At 40.4% G+C, this 17,288-nt stretch overlaps 1 protein-coding gene across 1 annotated transcript in view; it reads left to right on the top strand.

Moving 5' to 3' along the window:
* Positions 1 to 17,288, top strand: part of TMBIM4 (transmembrane BAX inhibitor motif containing 4) — a 572,035-nt gene that overhangs the window by 541,029 nt on the left and 13,718 nt on the right. The gene's annotated exons all lie outside the window — the stretch shown is intronic.

Consider the following 17,288-nt stretch of genomic DNA (forward strand, 5'->3'; position numbering starts at 1 on the left):
ACACCTGTTAGCACAATACCTGCCAGGCTCTCTCAACTCCCTGGCAGACCAATTAAGCAGAAAGCTCTTGGACCCCCACAAGTGGCAGCTCAACAGAAACACCTTCTTCCTAATAACTCAGAAATGGGGAACCCCGGAGGTTGACCTCTTTGCCTCCCACACCAACCATCAGCTCAGCAAGTTCTGCACCAGAGAGCATCACTGCATGGCTTGGAAAGTGGATGCCCTGTCCTTCCCCTGGGTAAACCATTTGGTCTGTGCCTTTCCTCTCGTACCTCTCATTGGCAGGGTACTGCTCAAAATAATGAAGGAAAACCAAGGACCATTCTCATAGCTCCAGACTGGCCCAGACAGCACTGGTACCCCTTGGTGCGCAGCCTGTCCCTGCTGCCTCCATGGAATCTTCCTCAGACTCCAAACCTTGTAACCCAGAGGGAAGGGGAATTCATGCACCCCCAATTGCAGACACTCAATTTAGCAGCTTGCCTTGTACCCTAACCCCTGACCAATCTGCCATCCTCAGTAAACAGGTTCTAGATGTTATCCGAGATGCCAGACGCCCTAGCACCAGAAAGTCTTATGCAGGTAAATGGAAAAGGTTCTGCACCTGGATCCAGGCTAAGGGGGCCAATACATCACAGCAGTCCATCCCTCTCATCCTGGATTACTTAGCTGACCTACTACACAGTGGTCTCTCTTTCTCTTCTGCAAAAATTTATGACTCTGCTATTTCTGCTTATTTTCCCACTGAGCAGCCTCTTTTTTCACACCCTCTGATTAAACAGTTCCTCAGATGGGCTAGCAACTTGAGGCCCCCAGAAGGGCACCAACACCAGCTTGGGACCTTAACTTTGTCTTGGAAAAGCTCACACTGCCCCCTTTCGAACCAGCTTCTTCTGCAGAGCTAAACTTTCTCTCCTGGAAGACAGCCTTCCTCCTGGCCATCACTTCAGCCAGAAGAGTCTCTGAGCTGCAAGCACTCATGGCTGTGGGAACCCTTTATCATCTTCCATGCAGACAGGGTATCCCTCAGAACTAATCCATCCTTCATGCCCAAGGTGGTGTCCAGTGTTCATAGGTAGGTACTAGGCTATTGGCCCTAGGTACTATATAAACCTAGCTAAACGGTACCTTGGCTTTCACCACCCAAGAAAATTATTTTCCTGTGCCCCTGTCGAGCAGAGCCACAGAAGTGATCCCCGGGGTGAATTTCCTATCTGTGGCTCTCAACCAATCCATCCATTTACCCACCTTCTTTCCTAACCCCCAAAACAAGGGGGAAAGGATTCTGCACTCTCTAGATATGCACAGACAGCTCAAATACTATCTGGAAAGGACTAAACCCTTCTGAAAGTCTGATCAGTTGATGATTAGCTTTGCTTTAGGGGCAGAATGCAAAGCCATCTCTAAGCAAACAATTTCCAGATGGATAGCACACTGCATCAATTTCTGCTACAAATAATATGGCAAGCCTTCCCCCAAGGGGGGTCAGGACACACTCCACCAGAGCAGCCTCCACCTCTGCAGCTTTCCTCCAGGGATATCCTGGAGGCTGCCACCTGGACATCTGCTCATACTTTTACCAAGCATTACCACCTGCCTCTCTTCTCCAAATCCAGGGCAGGGTTTGCCTCTGCAGTCTTGCAGGGCATGCTAGCCAGCCCCTAGCTTCCTGGACTGCCTCCACCCATTTCCTCAGCTTTGGGAATCTACCCAAATGTGATGACTGCAACAGTGAAACATGAAGAACATAGTACAGTTGTGTCTGGCTTACCTTCGTATTGTCGGAAATGACAATATCGATCGCGCATTTGGGTGAACCAGATGTGCGAATTTTAAACTTCGACATTCTCAGTAGTTCAAAAATCAGCAAATTGAACAGCAGATTCACTGATTTTCAAACTAAAATGTTGAAGACACATTGTAATGCAGGGGGAAAGCCCCCCTGCACCCCCCACCCCACCCCCCTACTTTAATATACTAACTTTAATATGTTGAACATGCTCCATCTTAGCAAAACCAAATCTACTCGAGCTACACGCTCTAGGGATATAAACCTCAACACAACAATGAATAGAACATGCTGGGGGGATAGATTCCCTTCGCAGAGACTTCCCTTACTATGGAGCAGGGTCCCGATCTACATAAGACAGAGCCTCTCACTATCACTCTACAAGAGGAACCTTGATGAGTGGATGGGTAACAGAAAGTTCACACTGGGGATCACACCAACAGCACTACTAGATAGGGGCCAAGGGTACTAGCTGCTAGTACAAGGGTCTAGGGAACTACTAAAGGGACAGTGAATACCGCACAACATGGCTGGGCTAATATATGCCTTCGGGCAGATAGACCAGTACCAACCTATGAACCTATAGCTCAGAGATCGCACTACAGTGGGAAAAGGAATAATTTCCCGATCCCCACTATAGTGCAATCCACACCAAAAATGTTGAATCTGCAGTGAGTGAATGCCAATGTGCACTCACCCATTGCACATTCGGACACATTTTTTTCGAGGTTTTGCCAATTTGGAAACCTCCTTTTGCAAAAAGTGGATTCGCCCAAGTGCATAACGCACTTATGAAGGTAAACCATTGTGTACACTTACCATAAATGTAGATGTTCGAGTGTATTCACCGTTGCAGTCCTGGTTTCCCTCCCTCCATCCCACTTTCTCTTTTTCTTCCTTTCTTTCCTTGTTGTTGTTCTTTTCTTACAAGGGACATATTGGTATTTATTTTCCACAGGTGGGGTTCAACCACCAGAGCCTGGCCTCCTACTTTGGGGGCTCCTGACAGGTTAGGGCAAGAAAAACTGATGTAATGGCATCGGATACCTTCCTTTATACCACTTGCGAACTGACGTCAGTCCTCAAGCGACAGCAACCAATGCAGAAATACAAAGTCTCTGGTATTCAGGCTGGCCGAGGGCTACCCTGGCAGGGATAACCCAAATGTGATGACTGCAACAATGAATACACTCGAACATCTACATTTATGGTAAGTGTACACAACTGTACTTTAGTTTTTGTGGTATGCTAAATATGAATGCCCCTATATGTGCGTGTGTGTGCATGCATGCGCATGTGTGTGTGTAATTTATATATTTGAGTGTGGGTGTGTTGCATAGGATGGTAGCTCTCAACCCAAAGTGTGTCAGATAAGATTTGGTATCATATAGGTAGTATTTTAAATAAGATTGCAGTATTGCTGTACAGAAAACAAGTGTTCTTTAAGAAGTGCAAGTATAGCTCTGATTATGTAGAGGTTTCTTTAAAGTGTTGGTAAGAAGCAATTTTCTTGTGACCTTAATGAGTTAAAAAGGCGGCGGGGGTGTAATATGGCCCTGAAAATCAGAAAAGCCAAGCCTTCCTGCTGGAGGAGTTCTGTTGGAATAGCAGTTATGAGAGGCCTGCTGTGAAGAGAAAAGACATGTTTGCGTGGAGGGGCCTGTGACAATCTGGAGACAGTCATCTGAAGAATCCTGATAGAAGGAATTTATTTTAGGGCTAAAACATGTAAACAGACTGCAGATCTTGTGTATTATTTCCTTTGTATCACATCCTAAAGAATAGTTTGCCCTACTGAGTTACTAGTTTGCCTTCTGCTTTAATAAAACTCTGTTTCTGCTATGGACAAAGCTGTAGAACTACCAAGAGAAGCTGTAAGCTCTAACCATTTATTAAGTGCCTTACAGACTTTTGAGAGGAGATTTCTGTCTGACTTGCTATGCTATTAGAGACCTGGTTCTCTTGGACCTCCTTTACCTCTACAAGTCCAATATGTCCAATAGAGCCAGGGGATGTAAAGCTTCACCAACTGATAAGTAAAACATGGTGGAGAGTCAGGTTTATAATACTGCATATCCCAAAACTTCCCCTTCATGTTAAGCAGTGAGATTTATTGTCTTCTTTCAAACATAACCTAGATGACTATCCACAAATTTACTTCAGGATTAACTGATATGGCCCTCTTGGAGAAACCTTGTAAACTCTAGCAGGTGGTACTTGCAAAGTATGAATGGTCAAAAGACCTAGTGGTCTTGGAATGTCTATAAATCTGTAAATGTAATAGTTCACTTTGTTGTTTGTTATATGAGTAGCCAAGTCACGTTGGAGAAGGCATCAGTTGGTCAAAAGAAATGATGGGATGGGAAAGTATAGGGAGTAAAGACAAGGGACAGAAGGACATGGATGGAGGTTGTACTGGCAAATAGGATGGCACATAGTAAAATGAAGGTAGAAAGTGAACAATACAGCCACAAATGAGAATCCAAAGAGAAGGAGGCCAGAGTGGATGGACAGATGCATAACGTAGTGGCAAGTGATAAAGAGAATGTCTAGCCAGATGTGGTTATGCAGGAGCGAACATCTCAGGGATAGTATGGAGTGACAGTCAACCAGCTGTGAAAGATAGAGGGCAAGAGAAACAGAACAGTAGAGAATTTTTTCAGAATAATAAAGGAGGGATGATGCTGAAAGCAGTTGGATGCAAATAAGGCTTAATGCATATATGTATCCAAGACTTAAAGATAAATGTTCCATAATGTGTTTGTTAAAATTGAGGAGTTTGGAGAGATAAATTCATAAGGTTTATAATAATATTTAATCATCACACTATTATATGTAAATCAATGCATCATAACCTTATTCGCATTTGCTTGTGTATCTTCATAAAAGGTACATACACATATTTATATTTACATTTTTAACTTAATGCTCATTAAATAATATAAAGATAAAACATATATGATATTTATAAAATAATCAATTCACGTCCTACTGTTGTAAAAGAAAGGAATTATTAAAAATATTAAAAATAACATAAGAAACAATAAGAGAAGAAAAATAAAGAAAAAAAATTTCAATTTACATGATCAGAATGAAAGTTTTTTCTTATATTTTGAATTAAACATATTACATCTATTCATTAGGTTACATTAACAATAATAATATAATATTTAAAATAATATGGTTAAATTAATGTATTTCTATAATTTTTAAACATAAGGAAAGAGCTGCTTTCAGACCTTTCAGCTTATTATTATCATTTTATTCATTTTATATTAGTTTATTTTAAGCTGGAACAATGTTTTTTCAATGTATGAAGTTTTTTTGAATGTATATATCTTTAAAATTTTGATTCATTAGAAACGCGCCTTTTTGGTGCGAAGTTTATATAAGGTTTGAATTCAATAGAGTGCTAATATTTCTGAAGAAGTCCTACAACATTGTAGGATGAAAAGCGTGTTTTAATTAGTGCATTTAAAGTAATAAATCAGCAGTAGTTTCACAGCTTGGTTTCCTGGCGTTTCTTTTTCTGGTTTGTGTTGGAAATAAGCGTACTTTGTTGGTTTTTGTGTACGCCATGGCGGACAAGTCGTTCGAAACAACGCCAAGTATTTTAAAAGACGGCTCACATGACATAGATGCAATGGGTAAACTTACAATGCTCATTGAATTGTTGTCTCAGAAAGTTGAGACAATGAGCGAAAGGCTAGATAAAGCAGCGCCATTACAGCGAACGCAGCAGGACCGAATGGTTACTTTTGAAATAGATGGAGTGGTCAAAGGGGCACTGAACCATCAACCACCACAGGACCGAAGGGTTATCACGGATTTACCACAATCGAGCCAAATGTCGGGGATGGCGTCAATTGGACAAACGCAAACATTTCTAAAAGAAACAGGTACTGTCACAGATCATAACATTGTTCAGCAAAGTAATGTGCAGGTTATGGAGCCGGTACAACCAGTTGTGTTAAGGGACATACTTAACAGTAATAATGAAGTAAATTTTAACACATCACCGGCAACGTCGTCTTTGAACCTACTTGGTCGTAAATGTGCCAACCAAGCGATCTCAAGGGATCAAACTCAGATACCCAAGTTAAAAGATTGGCTTACATCCCCAATAGGCTTGTATATAACCAATTTAATAATAAATGAATCTATTGGTACAGAAGGTAATAATCTTTCATTATCGGACTTATTAAATGAATTGGATGCCAACATGTTGAAACACAAAAAATTGTCTTTGGAAATTGAATATTTCCAGGAGTGTGTAAAAGCAGAAATAGTGCCAAAGGGGCTCCGAAGTTGGCGTTACCCTACAGGACTAATTGCTGGTTCTGAATTTTATAAGGATTTAAATAATTTATTCAATAATCAAGGTTTACAATTAATGCAGACCATGATAAAACATTGCACCATAATGATTAAAGATTTAGAAGAGAGAATTGAGAAATTAGACACAACTATTAAACAGCATGGAGACTTCACAAGATATAAATATGAATACACACGATGCTTTCAAAGTATAGAACAACACATTGAAAAAATGAGAAAAATAAAAATTAAAAAGTTAGAAAGGGATCGTGTGCAATATCAAAAAGGTATAGCCTACCCTTCACCTCCACCTTCTCAAATATGGTCCAAAAAACAATTAGATTCATTGGATGAGCATGTAGTTGTGGGGAATAGAGATGAGAATGTATTAAGGACAAACATTATTCCCACACCATCTTCTCCAACACAACATCAAGAAGATTTTGTGATGGAAAACAACCAAGTGAGAAGAAGTGAACGAATAAGAGATTGTAGTAGTAAGAATAATGAGTCAGGATCAATGGAGGGAATTAATAGAACAGCAAACATGAAAAATAATCAGGGTTTTCAGAGGCGTGCCAAGAGAAAGCAATGGAACAGGAAGAGAAATCAGAACAACAGGAGGTGATCATCCAAGACACAAAAGGAGTGGTATACGTAGCAAAATGTCAAGGATGCCCATCTTTTTATGTGGGAAAAACGGATTGTAGATTAAAAGATAAGAGTGGCTGAACATTTAAGAAGTATAAACCAACAAAAATAAGATCATGCTTTAGCAAGACATGTCATATCTCACCCTGAACTTAAATTTAAGGTAATCCAACAAGTAAAACATGATATAAGAGGAGGACCCTCCAGCTTATTATTAGAGAAAACAGAATTATTGTGGCAAATAAGGCTTAATGCATATATGTATTGAGGACTAAACGATAAATGTTCGATAATGTGTTTATTAAAATTGAGGAGTTTGGAGAGATAAACTCATAAGGTTTATAATAATATTTCATCATCACACTAGTATATGTAAATCAACGCATCATAACCTTATTCACATTTGCTTGTGTATCTTCATAAAAAGTACATACACATATTTATATTTACATTTTTAACTTAATGCTCATTAAATAATATAAAGATAAAACATATATGATATTTATAAAAGAATCAATTCACGTCCTGCTGTTATAAAAGAAAAGAAAGGAAGTATTAAAATGTTAAAAATATTAAAACTAAAAGAAAAAATAAGAGAAAAAAAAAATAAAGAAAAAAATTTTCAATTTACATGATCAGAATGAAAGTTTTTTCTTATATTTTGAATTAAACATATTACATCTATTCATTAGGTTACATTAACAATAATAATATAATATTTAAAATAATATGGTTAAATTAATGTATTTCTATCATTTTTAAACATAAGGAAAGAGCTGTTTTTAGACCTTTCAGCTTATTATCATTTTATTCATTTCATATTAGTTTATTTTAAGCTGGAACAACGTATTTTCAATGTATGAAGTTTTTTTTGAATGTATATATCTTTAAAATTTTGATTCATTAGAAACGCGCCTTTTTGGCTCGAAGTTTATATAAGGTTTGAATTCAACAGAGTTCTGATATTTCTGAAGAAGTCCTATAACATTGTAGGATGAAAAGTGTGTTTTAATTAGTGCGTTTAAAGTAATAAATGGGCAGTAGTTTCACAGCTTGGTTTCCTGGCGTTTCTTTTTCTACCTTCTCCTGATCGATTGTTACAGGATCTGTAGTTCACCATCTCTCTTCTTCAAAGTTTGGGGTTTTACTATCAACTTCCAAAAGTCCATCCTGACTCCCTGTCAGAATCATGTGTATCTCAGATGAAGGAGACATACTGTGCTAATGTTGGCATCTCTTTCCCTTCCAAAGATATTGTCATTGACAGCCTTCTTTCAGCAATTTCTTCCTCTGATCCATACCAGCCAGGGAGTTTTTCAAGCCCTCGGATTCATAGCCTCTTCTATTCCAATGCTTCCTCTCACAAGACTGCATAAGCATTAGCTTTGGTGGTATCGCAAGTCATTTTGGCTGCAAGCAGCATCACTCTCTGACTTTCAGTGTACCTCACCTTCCCTGTTTCAAGAAGGAATTTGAGTGGTGAATTCAACAGTTTACTCTCAACCCAGGCTGGCCGTTTCAGTCTCTAGTCCCCTCTCAAGAGCTGTTCACCGATGCCTCAGACATGGGGTGGAGGGCTTTTCTTGGTCACCTGAAGGTTTAGAGTCTTTGGCCTCAGAAGTCAGATAATATCAACATCAAAGAGATGAGAGCTCTGATTCTCACCCTTCAAGCTTTTCACCCTATGTTCTGTACAGACCCCTTGAAGAGGCACACAGACAACAGTACAGTGATGTGGTATGTCAACAAGCAGGGGTCAGAAAATCTTATCTCTTCTGCAGGATGGTGCTGTGACACCCCTGCACTGGCCCAATAATCAAGAAGCCTCAATCCTCACCACTGGCAACAGTGAGGGATGTACACAATGGGAGGATGACAAGTACATGCAGTAAAGTACAATTTCCCTTAAGAGCACACAGAGATCACAGTCAGTCTGAGGCTGGTTTCTCCCTCTTTCTCCAGATCCCCAATAAGACTCCCCACTGGTACAGCTATAGAGTTGAGTCCTTAGCCAGGGTTCCAAGCCAAGTCCTGCCAATACTCTTTCTGTCCAACCACTGCTTCATGTCCCTTCCTAAGTAGCTGACACACACACACACACACACACACACACACACACACACACACACACACACACACACACACACACACACACACACACTCACTATGTGAGATTTGATTTCTACACAAACACACACCTGGGAAAGGCTGGCACAGGTTTACTAACTATGCCCCTTAGGCCTAGACAATAAGGTAGTTATCACTGCCACCAGATCTCCTTATCAGCTACTTTAAGGCCCTTACCAACGGGTGACCAATCCTACTGTGTAATGTTGCTCTTATCCAAATGTTAAGTGTGACCAAGACTTGCAAGGCTGTTTAGGAGTGGCCTGTACAGTGTCACCAAATACATATGCAAGTACTCTAAGAGCTTTAATATGTCTCACAATTATCAGCCACAAATATAGGTTTAAATATATGTAATAATAAATAATAAAAGAACAAGACAATACTCAATCAACACAGTAACTACAGAGTTCAGAATCACAGGAAATATTTTAAAACAACATTGCAGGACAGTCTCAAATAAGTACAGAAAACATCTAAACTAATATTTACTATCCTAACTATATCTAACAGAGATACTATGCCCTAAGTCTTACTTACAGACAACATGCAGGCAGAAGTGCCGATGATGGATGTTTCCAGGTCAAAGACAAAATACAAAATGCACACAGTCTCTCTCTAAGAGAGTTCTTAAATTACTATCAAACATTACTGTTGGGTCAGCTTGGATGACATCATTCTTTGTCACCTGCCTTCAGTTCCCAGTCTAACAGAAACTAACATCTTTGTGTTAAAAATACATATCTCTCAGATGTTTGCAGAACTTGGAAGTCGTAAGGCAATAAAACGCTTTTACATTTGAAACCTAGTAATTATTTATGTTTCAAGACAATAGAAAAACCTGTAGCTCTAGACATTGTGTCTGCTGTTGAACTGAACTGAGAGATATCACAATCGTAAAACACTTTAATTTCAACTTATTTTCTTGAAGTTTTGCAAGTTAACTCTGTATATTCCAGCTTCTACTATTAAAACATACATTTGCACAGGTATATAGTTTATATATATTTCTGTTCTTTTCCAGTAGGGTATGCTTTGGTTACATTTTAGCTCAGTACTTTACACACACTATTGTATAAATCATATCAGTATTCACAAATGACATAGAATTATTTACAACATCCCAGATAGCTGGGCTGGAAGTGTCACAGGCGCTTCAGGCTTGGGAAGTGGCTTTCAGTTAACTGTTCAGGCAGTATACTTTCCTTCAGAGCACAATCTAGTGGCAGACTCTCTTAGCAGATCCAAAACACAGGGTCACGAATAGTTGCTTCACAGAGATGTGTTTCTGGACATTGTCCATCAGTGGGGTATTCCTCGGGTAGATCTTTTTGCCTTCACAAGGCACAGGCAGCTTCCTCTCTTCTGTTCCAGAGTGCCATGCCATCTGGCATAGAAGACGGATGCCCTTTCCTTGAGATTTCTTTCTGTTCCTGCAGAAGATTCAGCTCAACTCCCCAAAATCTTGCTAGTGATTACCTTTTGGCCAAGACAGCACTGGTTTCTGTTCTTAATGCATCTGACCAGGGGCAGTCATCACAAGTTACCCCACCGATTGAATCTCCTCACACAGGACAATGGGTATCGCATCTATTCCCACTTGTTCACTTTGCAACTGACATTGTGGCTGATAGGGTTTTGATCCTTTTCAGGCACCTCTTTTCTGGACATAGTCAGAGTTTTACAGGAGGCAAGGAAAGCCTCAACCAGAAAATGTATATCCAAATGGAAATGTTTTTTGGTCTGGTGCGATACTTGTAACCAGGAGCCTTTTTCAGTGGGGGCTCCCTCTGTTTCTCTCTTATTTGTGTGAGCTGCTCCAGTCTGGCTTGGCCTATTCTTCTGTGAAGGTCCATTTGTCAGCCATTTCTGCTTGTCTGCCCTTGAATCCTCCTTTGACTTCTTGTTTTAAGGTTAAAAAGTTTCTTAAAGGTGTCCTGCATATTACGTCTCCAAGAAAACTATTCATTCTCCTTGGAACCTTAATTTTGTTTTGGAAAGCTTGACTCAGACTTCTTTTGAGCCTGCAGATTCTGCTGCTTTGCAACATTGTACCTACAAGACTGTTTTGTTGCTAGCTCTTACTTCTGCTCGAAGGGTTTCTGAGCTCAAGCCCCTTATGGCCATTCATCCTTTTTTGGTATTTCACAGGGATAGGTTGTCCCTTCGTACTAATCCTTTTATTATGCCCAAGGTAGTAAATGAGTTGTCATTGAATCAGTCAGTACAACTCCCTTCCTTTTTCCCCTCCCCTCAGTCTGCTAGTGTGAGGGTCCTGCATACCTTGGATTTGCACAGACAGCTCAGGTACTGTTTCAGTAAAACTAGGACTATTCCTAAGTCTGGTCAGCTTTTTTGTTTCCTTTCATCCCAGGCCTTTGGGTTTGGCTGTTTCTAAGCAAATCATTTCCTTCTGGATATCTAAAGCCATTTCCTTTTGTTATTCTTTTCATGGCAAATCTGTCTACTTCTTTTAGAACTCATTCCTCTAGGGCTGTTGCCTCTTCTGGTGCCTTCTTCAGGGGGATGGACATCAATTTCATCCTTGAAGCTGCCACTTGGTCTTCATTGCATACCTTTATGAAGTATTATAAGTTGTGTATGGTTTCTAGGTCCAGAGCAGGTTTTACTGAAACTGTTTTATGTGGGTTTGTTGAAGGCTCTTCTCAGCCTTCCACTTCCCATTCTGTTTCTTGAGCTTTTTTTACTCTCCCTTGTATTAAGAATACTGCAACAGTGATATAGAAGGACATAGTACAGTTGTGTAAAATCTTACCATAATAGTAGATTTCCTTCTCTTCACTGTTGCAGTATTCGCTCCCTTCCTCCAACCCCTTCTTGTTTGTTCTGCATTTTTTTCCTTCTGGATGTACATGAACTCCTTTGTCCTATGGCAACTGTTCTCTTCTGGGGCAATTCAGTTCAAGGTAGTTGAGTCCATACAGTCCTTTTATGCCCCGTTCTATGCGAGAATCATAAATGTGACATACTGCGCATACAAGATCTTTTTTAGGTTTTTTTTATACTAGCCAAGCATCGGGCTGCCCAGGGCAGGAATCCCTTCTTTGAAGAATACTGCAACAGTGAAGAGAAAGACATTAACTGGTATAGTAAGATTTTTCACAACTATATTATCTGAGGGAATACAGAGCAGAATTAAGCTGATGACATGGAGATAGATGCAACAGTGGAAAATGAGAGCAGAGTCTAGGGATGGATGTGGAAAGACTGATCAAGTGGACTGAAAGATGGCAGTTGAGGTTCAGTGTAAGCACATGCAAGGTAAAGCACTTGGGCACATTGACCACGGTATAAAGTTCCAGGTGGGTAGTGGACCCAATAGCAGTCGGGTCTATATTAAAACAACAAAAAATTAAAATCTCGAAAGCTCGAATGAGCGAAAATGCAGGTAAACTAAATTGCTATTGTGGGGGGGGGGGGTCTGCACCCCCCTTAAAAATATATTCCAACTCCGAGATGGCAAATTTTCCAATCTTCACTGTACCACTATCTCACAATATCGATTTCGATTACCTGCATTTTCGCTCATCCGAGCATTCAGGATTTTAATTTTTCATAGTTCTAATAGGAACCCATGGCAGTGAGACAGGAAAATGATCTTGTAGTGTTGCTCACACTTTGTTTGGATCACCAGAAGTAACTCTGTGTTATATAACCTTTTGAAATAACCCAGGTTAGTTGCTGGGAAAGTAACTAATATGAATATGTCTTGACTTTCTTTGCATTGGAATTTGGGTTTCATCTCATTTACTGCCTTCCAGAGAACATGAAGTTGTTAATGTAGGAGTTCACAGATTTCATTGTTTGTTCACACTCCATAACTGCTTATTGCTGGAAAATTTGAACATCTTGTTGAAGACAAGTTAGTGCATTTTGCAAAGGAATTCCTCATTGTTTTGGAATGATTCTGGTTTGCACAGGTATTTCCCATATAGTGATTTTAAAGGACCATTCACTTTATATTTTAGTTTGGTATGACCACCTCCAGCTTGTTGGTGAATCCAGTTGTGTATCATCTGAACATTACCTGATTTAGTTCTGCTTTGAGCTTCCAAAACCAGATACTGTGATTCTGAACAAGCCTTATACAAAAAAAAAAGGATAACACAGGTCTTTGACAAAAAACTCCATTCTTGTATAGAAGGGTGGTGGGGCAGTACTTGGAAAGATGTTGATAGTTAATCCATCTGTTTGAGAACAAGTCCCTGTATTCATAAGCATAATGCCCAGTTGCACGTGGTAGCTGTGTATACCATGATTATTGTTTCTGACTTGCTTAGTCTGTCAATTGTATCTGATTTTGTGACCTCGCAGATTTTGGCATGCCAGATCTGTCTATCAAGTACTGCTTAAGTTCATGCAAACTCATGTTTAGTTCAGTTATGCAGTCCATCCACTATAACCTTATTTGCCTCCAACTTCCTTTGCCTTTGATATTTCCCAGTGTCAATATCTTCTCTAAGGAATCATGTCATCACATTATGTGGCCAAAGTATATGAGTTTTAGTTTTACTAGTAGACCTTGTATTGAAAATTCTGGATTTATTTTCTTAAATACTGACTGATTTGATGATCTTGCAGTTCATATAATTCTTAAATTTTTCTTCAACACCACAGTTCGGAAGCATCAATTTTCTGTCACATAGCCTTTCTTGTAGTGCATCTCTCATAGCCATGTGTTACTACTGGGAAGACCATAGCTATGACTACAAGGAACTTTGTTGACAATGTGATTAGTCTTTGCTCTTTAAAATCTTGTCCAGATTTGCCATAGCTTTCCCTCCAAAAAGCCAATGTCTTTTAATTTCATGGCTGCAATCACGACCTATAAGAGATGTTTAAATGATGAAAATAAAACCTGTCATGGTCACCACTTCTTCCCCATCTATTTACAAAGAATCAATAGGGCTAGATGACATCATGTTTGTTTCAGGTTGAGCAACAAACCAACTTTTGCAATTTCTACTTTAACCTTCATTAACAGGCTGTTCAGCTCTTCCTCACTTTCAGCAGTTAAGAGTAGTATCTTCATTCTTTATGTCACTAGATTGATTAGTAAACATGGATCACATAAGTGGCAACACTACCTACAACATTTGTGAATCACACAATGGTACATGGTTGTGAAGTCTGAGCACTAGTGGCGGAGGGATGGTAGGGTGCCAGATGAATTATCTACTTCATCTTTAGGAAGACTATTATCATCTGCTTTTCATTCAGCACCCCAGTTTTTACTGTCAAGAAAAACATACATTGTCAATCAGCATTTTATTAGAATAAAGTATCTATATCCCCAAGTGAGATTATGCCAAGTTATTTTTATGCCAAATGCATTTTGAAGATGGCTGTTAAATGGCTGTCACTGAATGAAACAGCTATGTTTCCTATGAACCATAAAGGTACTACCTGAAAACGTTGAAGTGAACATTCTCAGATATGAACAATTCAGGAAGCACTTGTGTATTGACATTTCACACAGATGTTCTTCGTGTTTCACTGTTGCAGTCATTACACTTGTGTTATCCTGCTGGCAGGCTACCTTCAGTCGACCTGAATTCCAAAGTCTAGGTCCAGTGTCGGTTGCTGTCACCTCTTCCCTGATGTCAGTATGCTAGGGGTATAAAAGATGCAGCTGACGCCATTTTCTTCAGTCTTTCTTGCCGCGCAGTGCCCAAAGCAAAAGCAGTTCGCAAATGCCGGTCGGCCGACTCCTGAGATTTTCGTGTTCGAATTTCAGATCCGAAGTCTTCACATATAGCTAAGTACCCCATTGGGGAAACTTTTTTCTTGCTCCAGACCGATGTCAGAAAAAGTTAATAATTATATTTCTTGTGGGAAGCAAATACCTCATAAGGACTTCCATTCATACTGTATTCCTTGCCTAGGCCCTGACCACGATGTTGCTAGTTGTCGGTTTTGTGCTAGATTTAACCAACACACTATTAAGCGTCGGTACGATTTTGCATTTCACTACTTAGGCAGAAGATTTAACTATACTATGTCATCGGATAGCCATCCGACTACTGGAATTTACAAGAAACACAAAGAAAAGGACAGTCATCCGAGGTCCAAAACTGACAACAAGGCTTCTAAGCCAGTCGCCGGTTCTCAGTGAGGCGCCTTCACAGCCCCTGACGACCACTACTTTAGACTTGCAGGCCGCTTCCGACACCCACGTGGAGTCGACCAGGCCACTGGAAGCTCAAGGTATTGGACTTTCGGAAACTATTCCCTCAGATGGGTCCGGAGCCGCTGAGCAGGCATCGGCTTCTGAGGGTGTTTTCAGACCTATTCAGTTATATGTTAAAACGACTTCAGCTTCAAAGGCAAAGACTAAAGCACCTTTAAAGACAAAGAAACAAGTACAACAGCCACATGGACAGGCCTCCATGCCTAAAAAACAGATGCTCAAAATGGCCAAAGACCTAATTACTTTGATCAGGGGTTCCCATCCCCCTCCTGATAAGAGGCCTAGGCAAGAGACTGAATATGAATCTTCTGATCAGGTTTCCATTTCATCTGATTCCTCTTCTGATCAGGAATACCCTCTTCCTCCCTATGAGGATTCTGATGCTGAAGAATCTATCCCTTCAGCCTCTCCTCCTGTGGATTATTCTTTTGGGGAAACTTTACATACCATGAGGGAGACTTCTGTCGAAAACGTACTGTGTTAGTAGCGTTATAATAAACTGCTTCTACTGAACTCAATCGGAGTTCCTATTGTGTTGCGAGTATCAACTGTATCTAGTTTGGAGTTTCCTATTGTGTTGCGAGCTTCCTTTGTGGTTTTCAGGGCAATTTATCTGGTTATACAGAAAACAGTCCCAATGACTTTCCCCTGCCTGCGCCAAACACTTATTTACATGCAGCACCTTTAGGGGGAAAATTAGCACTTTTTTTATCAAAATTGGCACATAATAACCCAAGACAAATGGGTCTTAAACATAGTGTCGCAAGGCTACAAGTTTCACTTCCATACCCTGCCAAGGGCAAACTGTTGGCCAGACCTGCCAAAACATCAATGGGCAGAGGCACAGAAACAACTCTCATCCCTCATGGACATGAGGGCCATTCAGCAAGTACCAGAGCAAGAGCAGGGACAAGGATTCTATTCAAGACTGTTCTTGGATGACTGTCTTATTCAAGCAGAGAACAAGGACATTCTACTACAGCATCTGGTGTTTGTAAAGAGATTACTATCATGCATAGGGTAGACAGTCAACAAACAAAAATCAAAACTCGTACCCTCTCAAGAGATAATATTCCTGGGTGCAAGCTTAAATACAACTGCCCAGATGTCTTATCTCACGCCAGACAAACAAAGGCAACTGACTACCTATTTCAAACTGTTGGCAACAAAGGCCCAGTTATCTGCAAGTAAACTTCTGCAGGCTTTGGACTTCATGGCATCCTGCATTCTACTAATTCCATATGCAAGACTGCATATGAGGAAACTTCAGTGGTACCTAAAAAGTGTTTGGACTCAACATTGACACAGCCTGGAAACAATAGTTACTCTCATTCCCTGCCTGCAACAGGAGTTTCGATGGTGGGCGAAGGCCTGTCACCAGAACAAGGGACAGCCATTCACTCTACCCCCCAGCCTCGCAGATATTAACAACGGATGCATCGGATTATGCCTGGGGAGCCCACATGGCAGGAAGATGTATTCAAGGCACATGGCCCACAAACCAAATGCATCTGCATATCAATCAAAAATAGATGCTAGCTGTTCAAAGTGCCCTGACAGCCTTCAAGGACATGTTTCATCCGGGACAATTACTGATAAAAACAGACAATACCACGGTCATGTGGTACATAAACAAACAGGGGGGCACTCATTCATACCCCCTTTGCAGACTAGCCATGACTTTGTGGAACACAGCATTGACTTACCAAGTACATCTGCAGGCACAATTCCTGCCAGGAAACATAAATACCCTGGCAGATGAACTAAGCAGAAACATCATGGATCCCCACGAGTGGAAATTGGATCCACAAGTCTTCAGCATGGTAACAAAGAAATGGGGATGCCCAGACATAGACCTATTGCCTCACCTCACAACTACCAACTAAAGAGATTCTGTACAAGGACTTATCACAGACAAGCATGGAAAGTGGATGCCCTATCTTTCAGCTGGAAAAACTTAACAGCATATGCCTTTCCTCCTCTGCCTCTCCTCCCCAAGGTACTCCTAAAGGTCAGACAGGAGAAGCCAAAAATAATATTGATTGCCCCAGACTGGCCACACCAGTACTGGTATCCAATCCTAAGGAACTTGTCTCGATGCCCAGCCTGGACATTACCTCAAGTGCCTCATCTACTGACCCAACAGAACAATCAGATCCTGCACAGCCAACTCAGGACCTTAAATCTGGC

Source organism: Protopterus annectens, chromosome 11.part0 (assembly GCF_019279795.1).
Source record: "Protopterus annectens isolate FY-2018-M chromosome 11.part0, PAN1.0, whole genome shotgun sequence".
In the NCBI taxonomy this organism is placed as follows: domain Eukaryota; kingdom Metazoa; phylum Chordata; order Ceratodontiformes; family Protopteridae; genus Protopterus; species Protopterus annectens.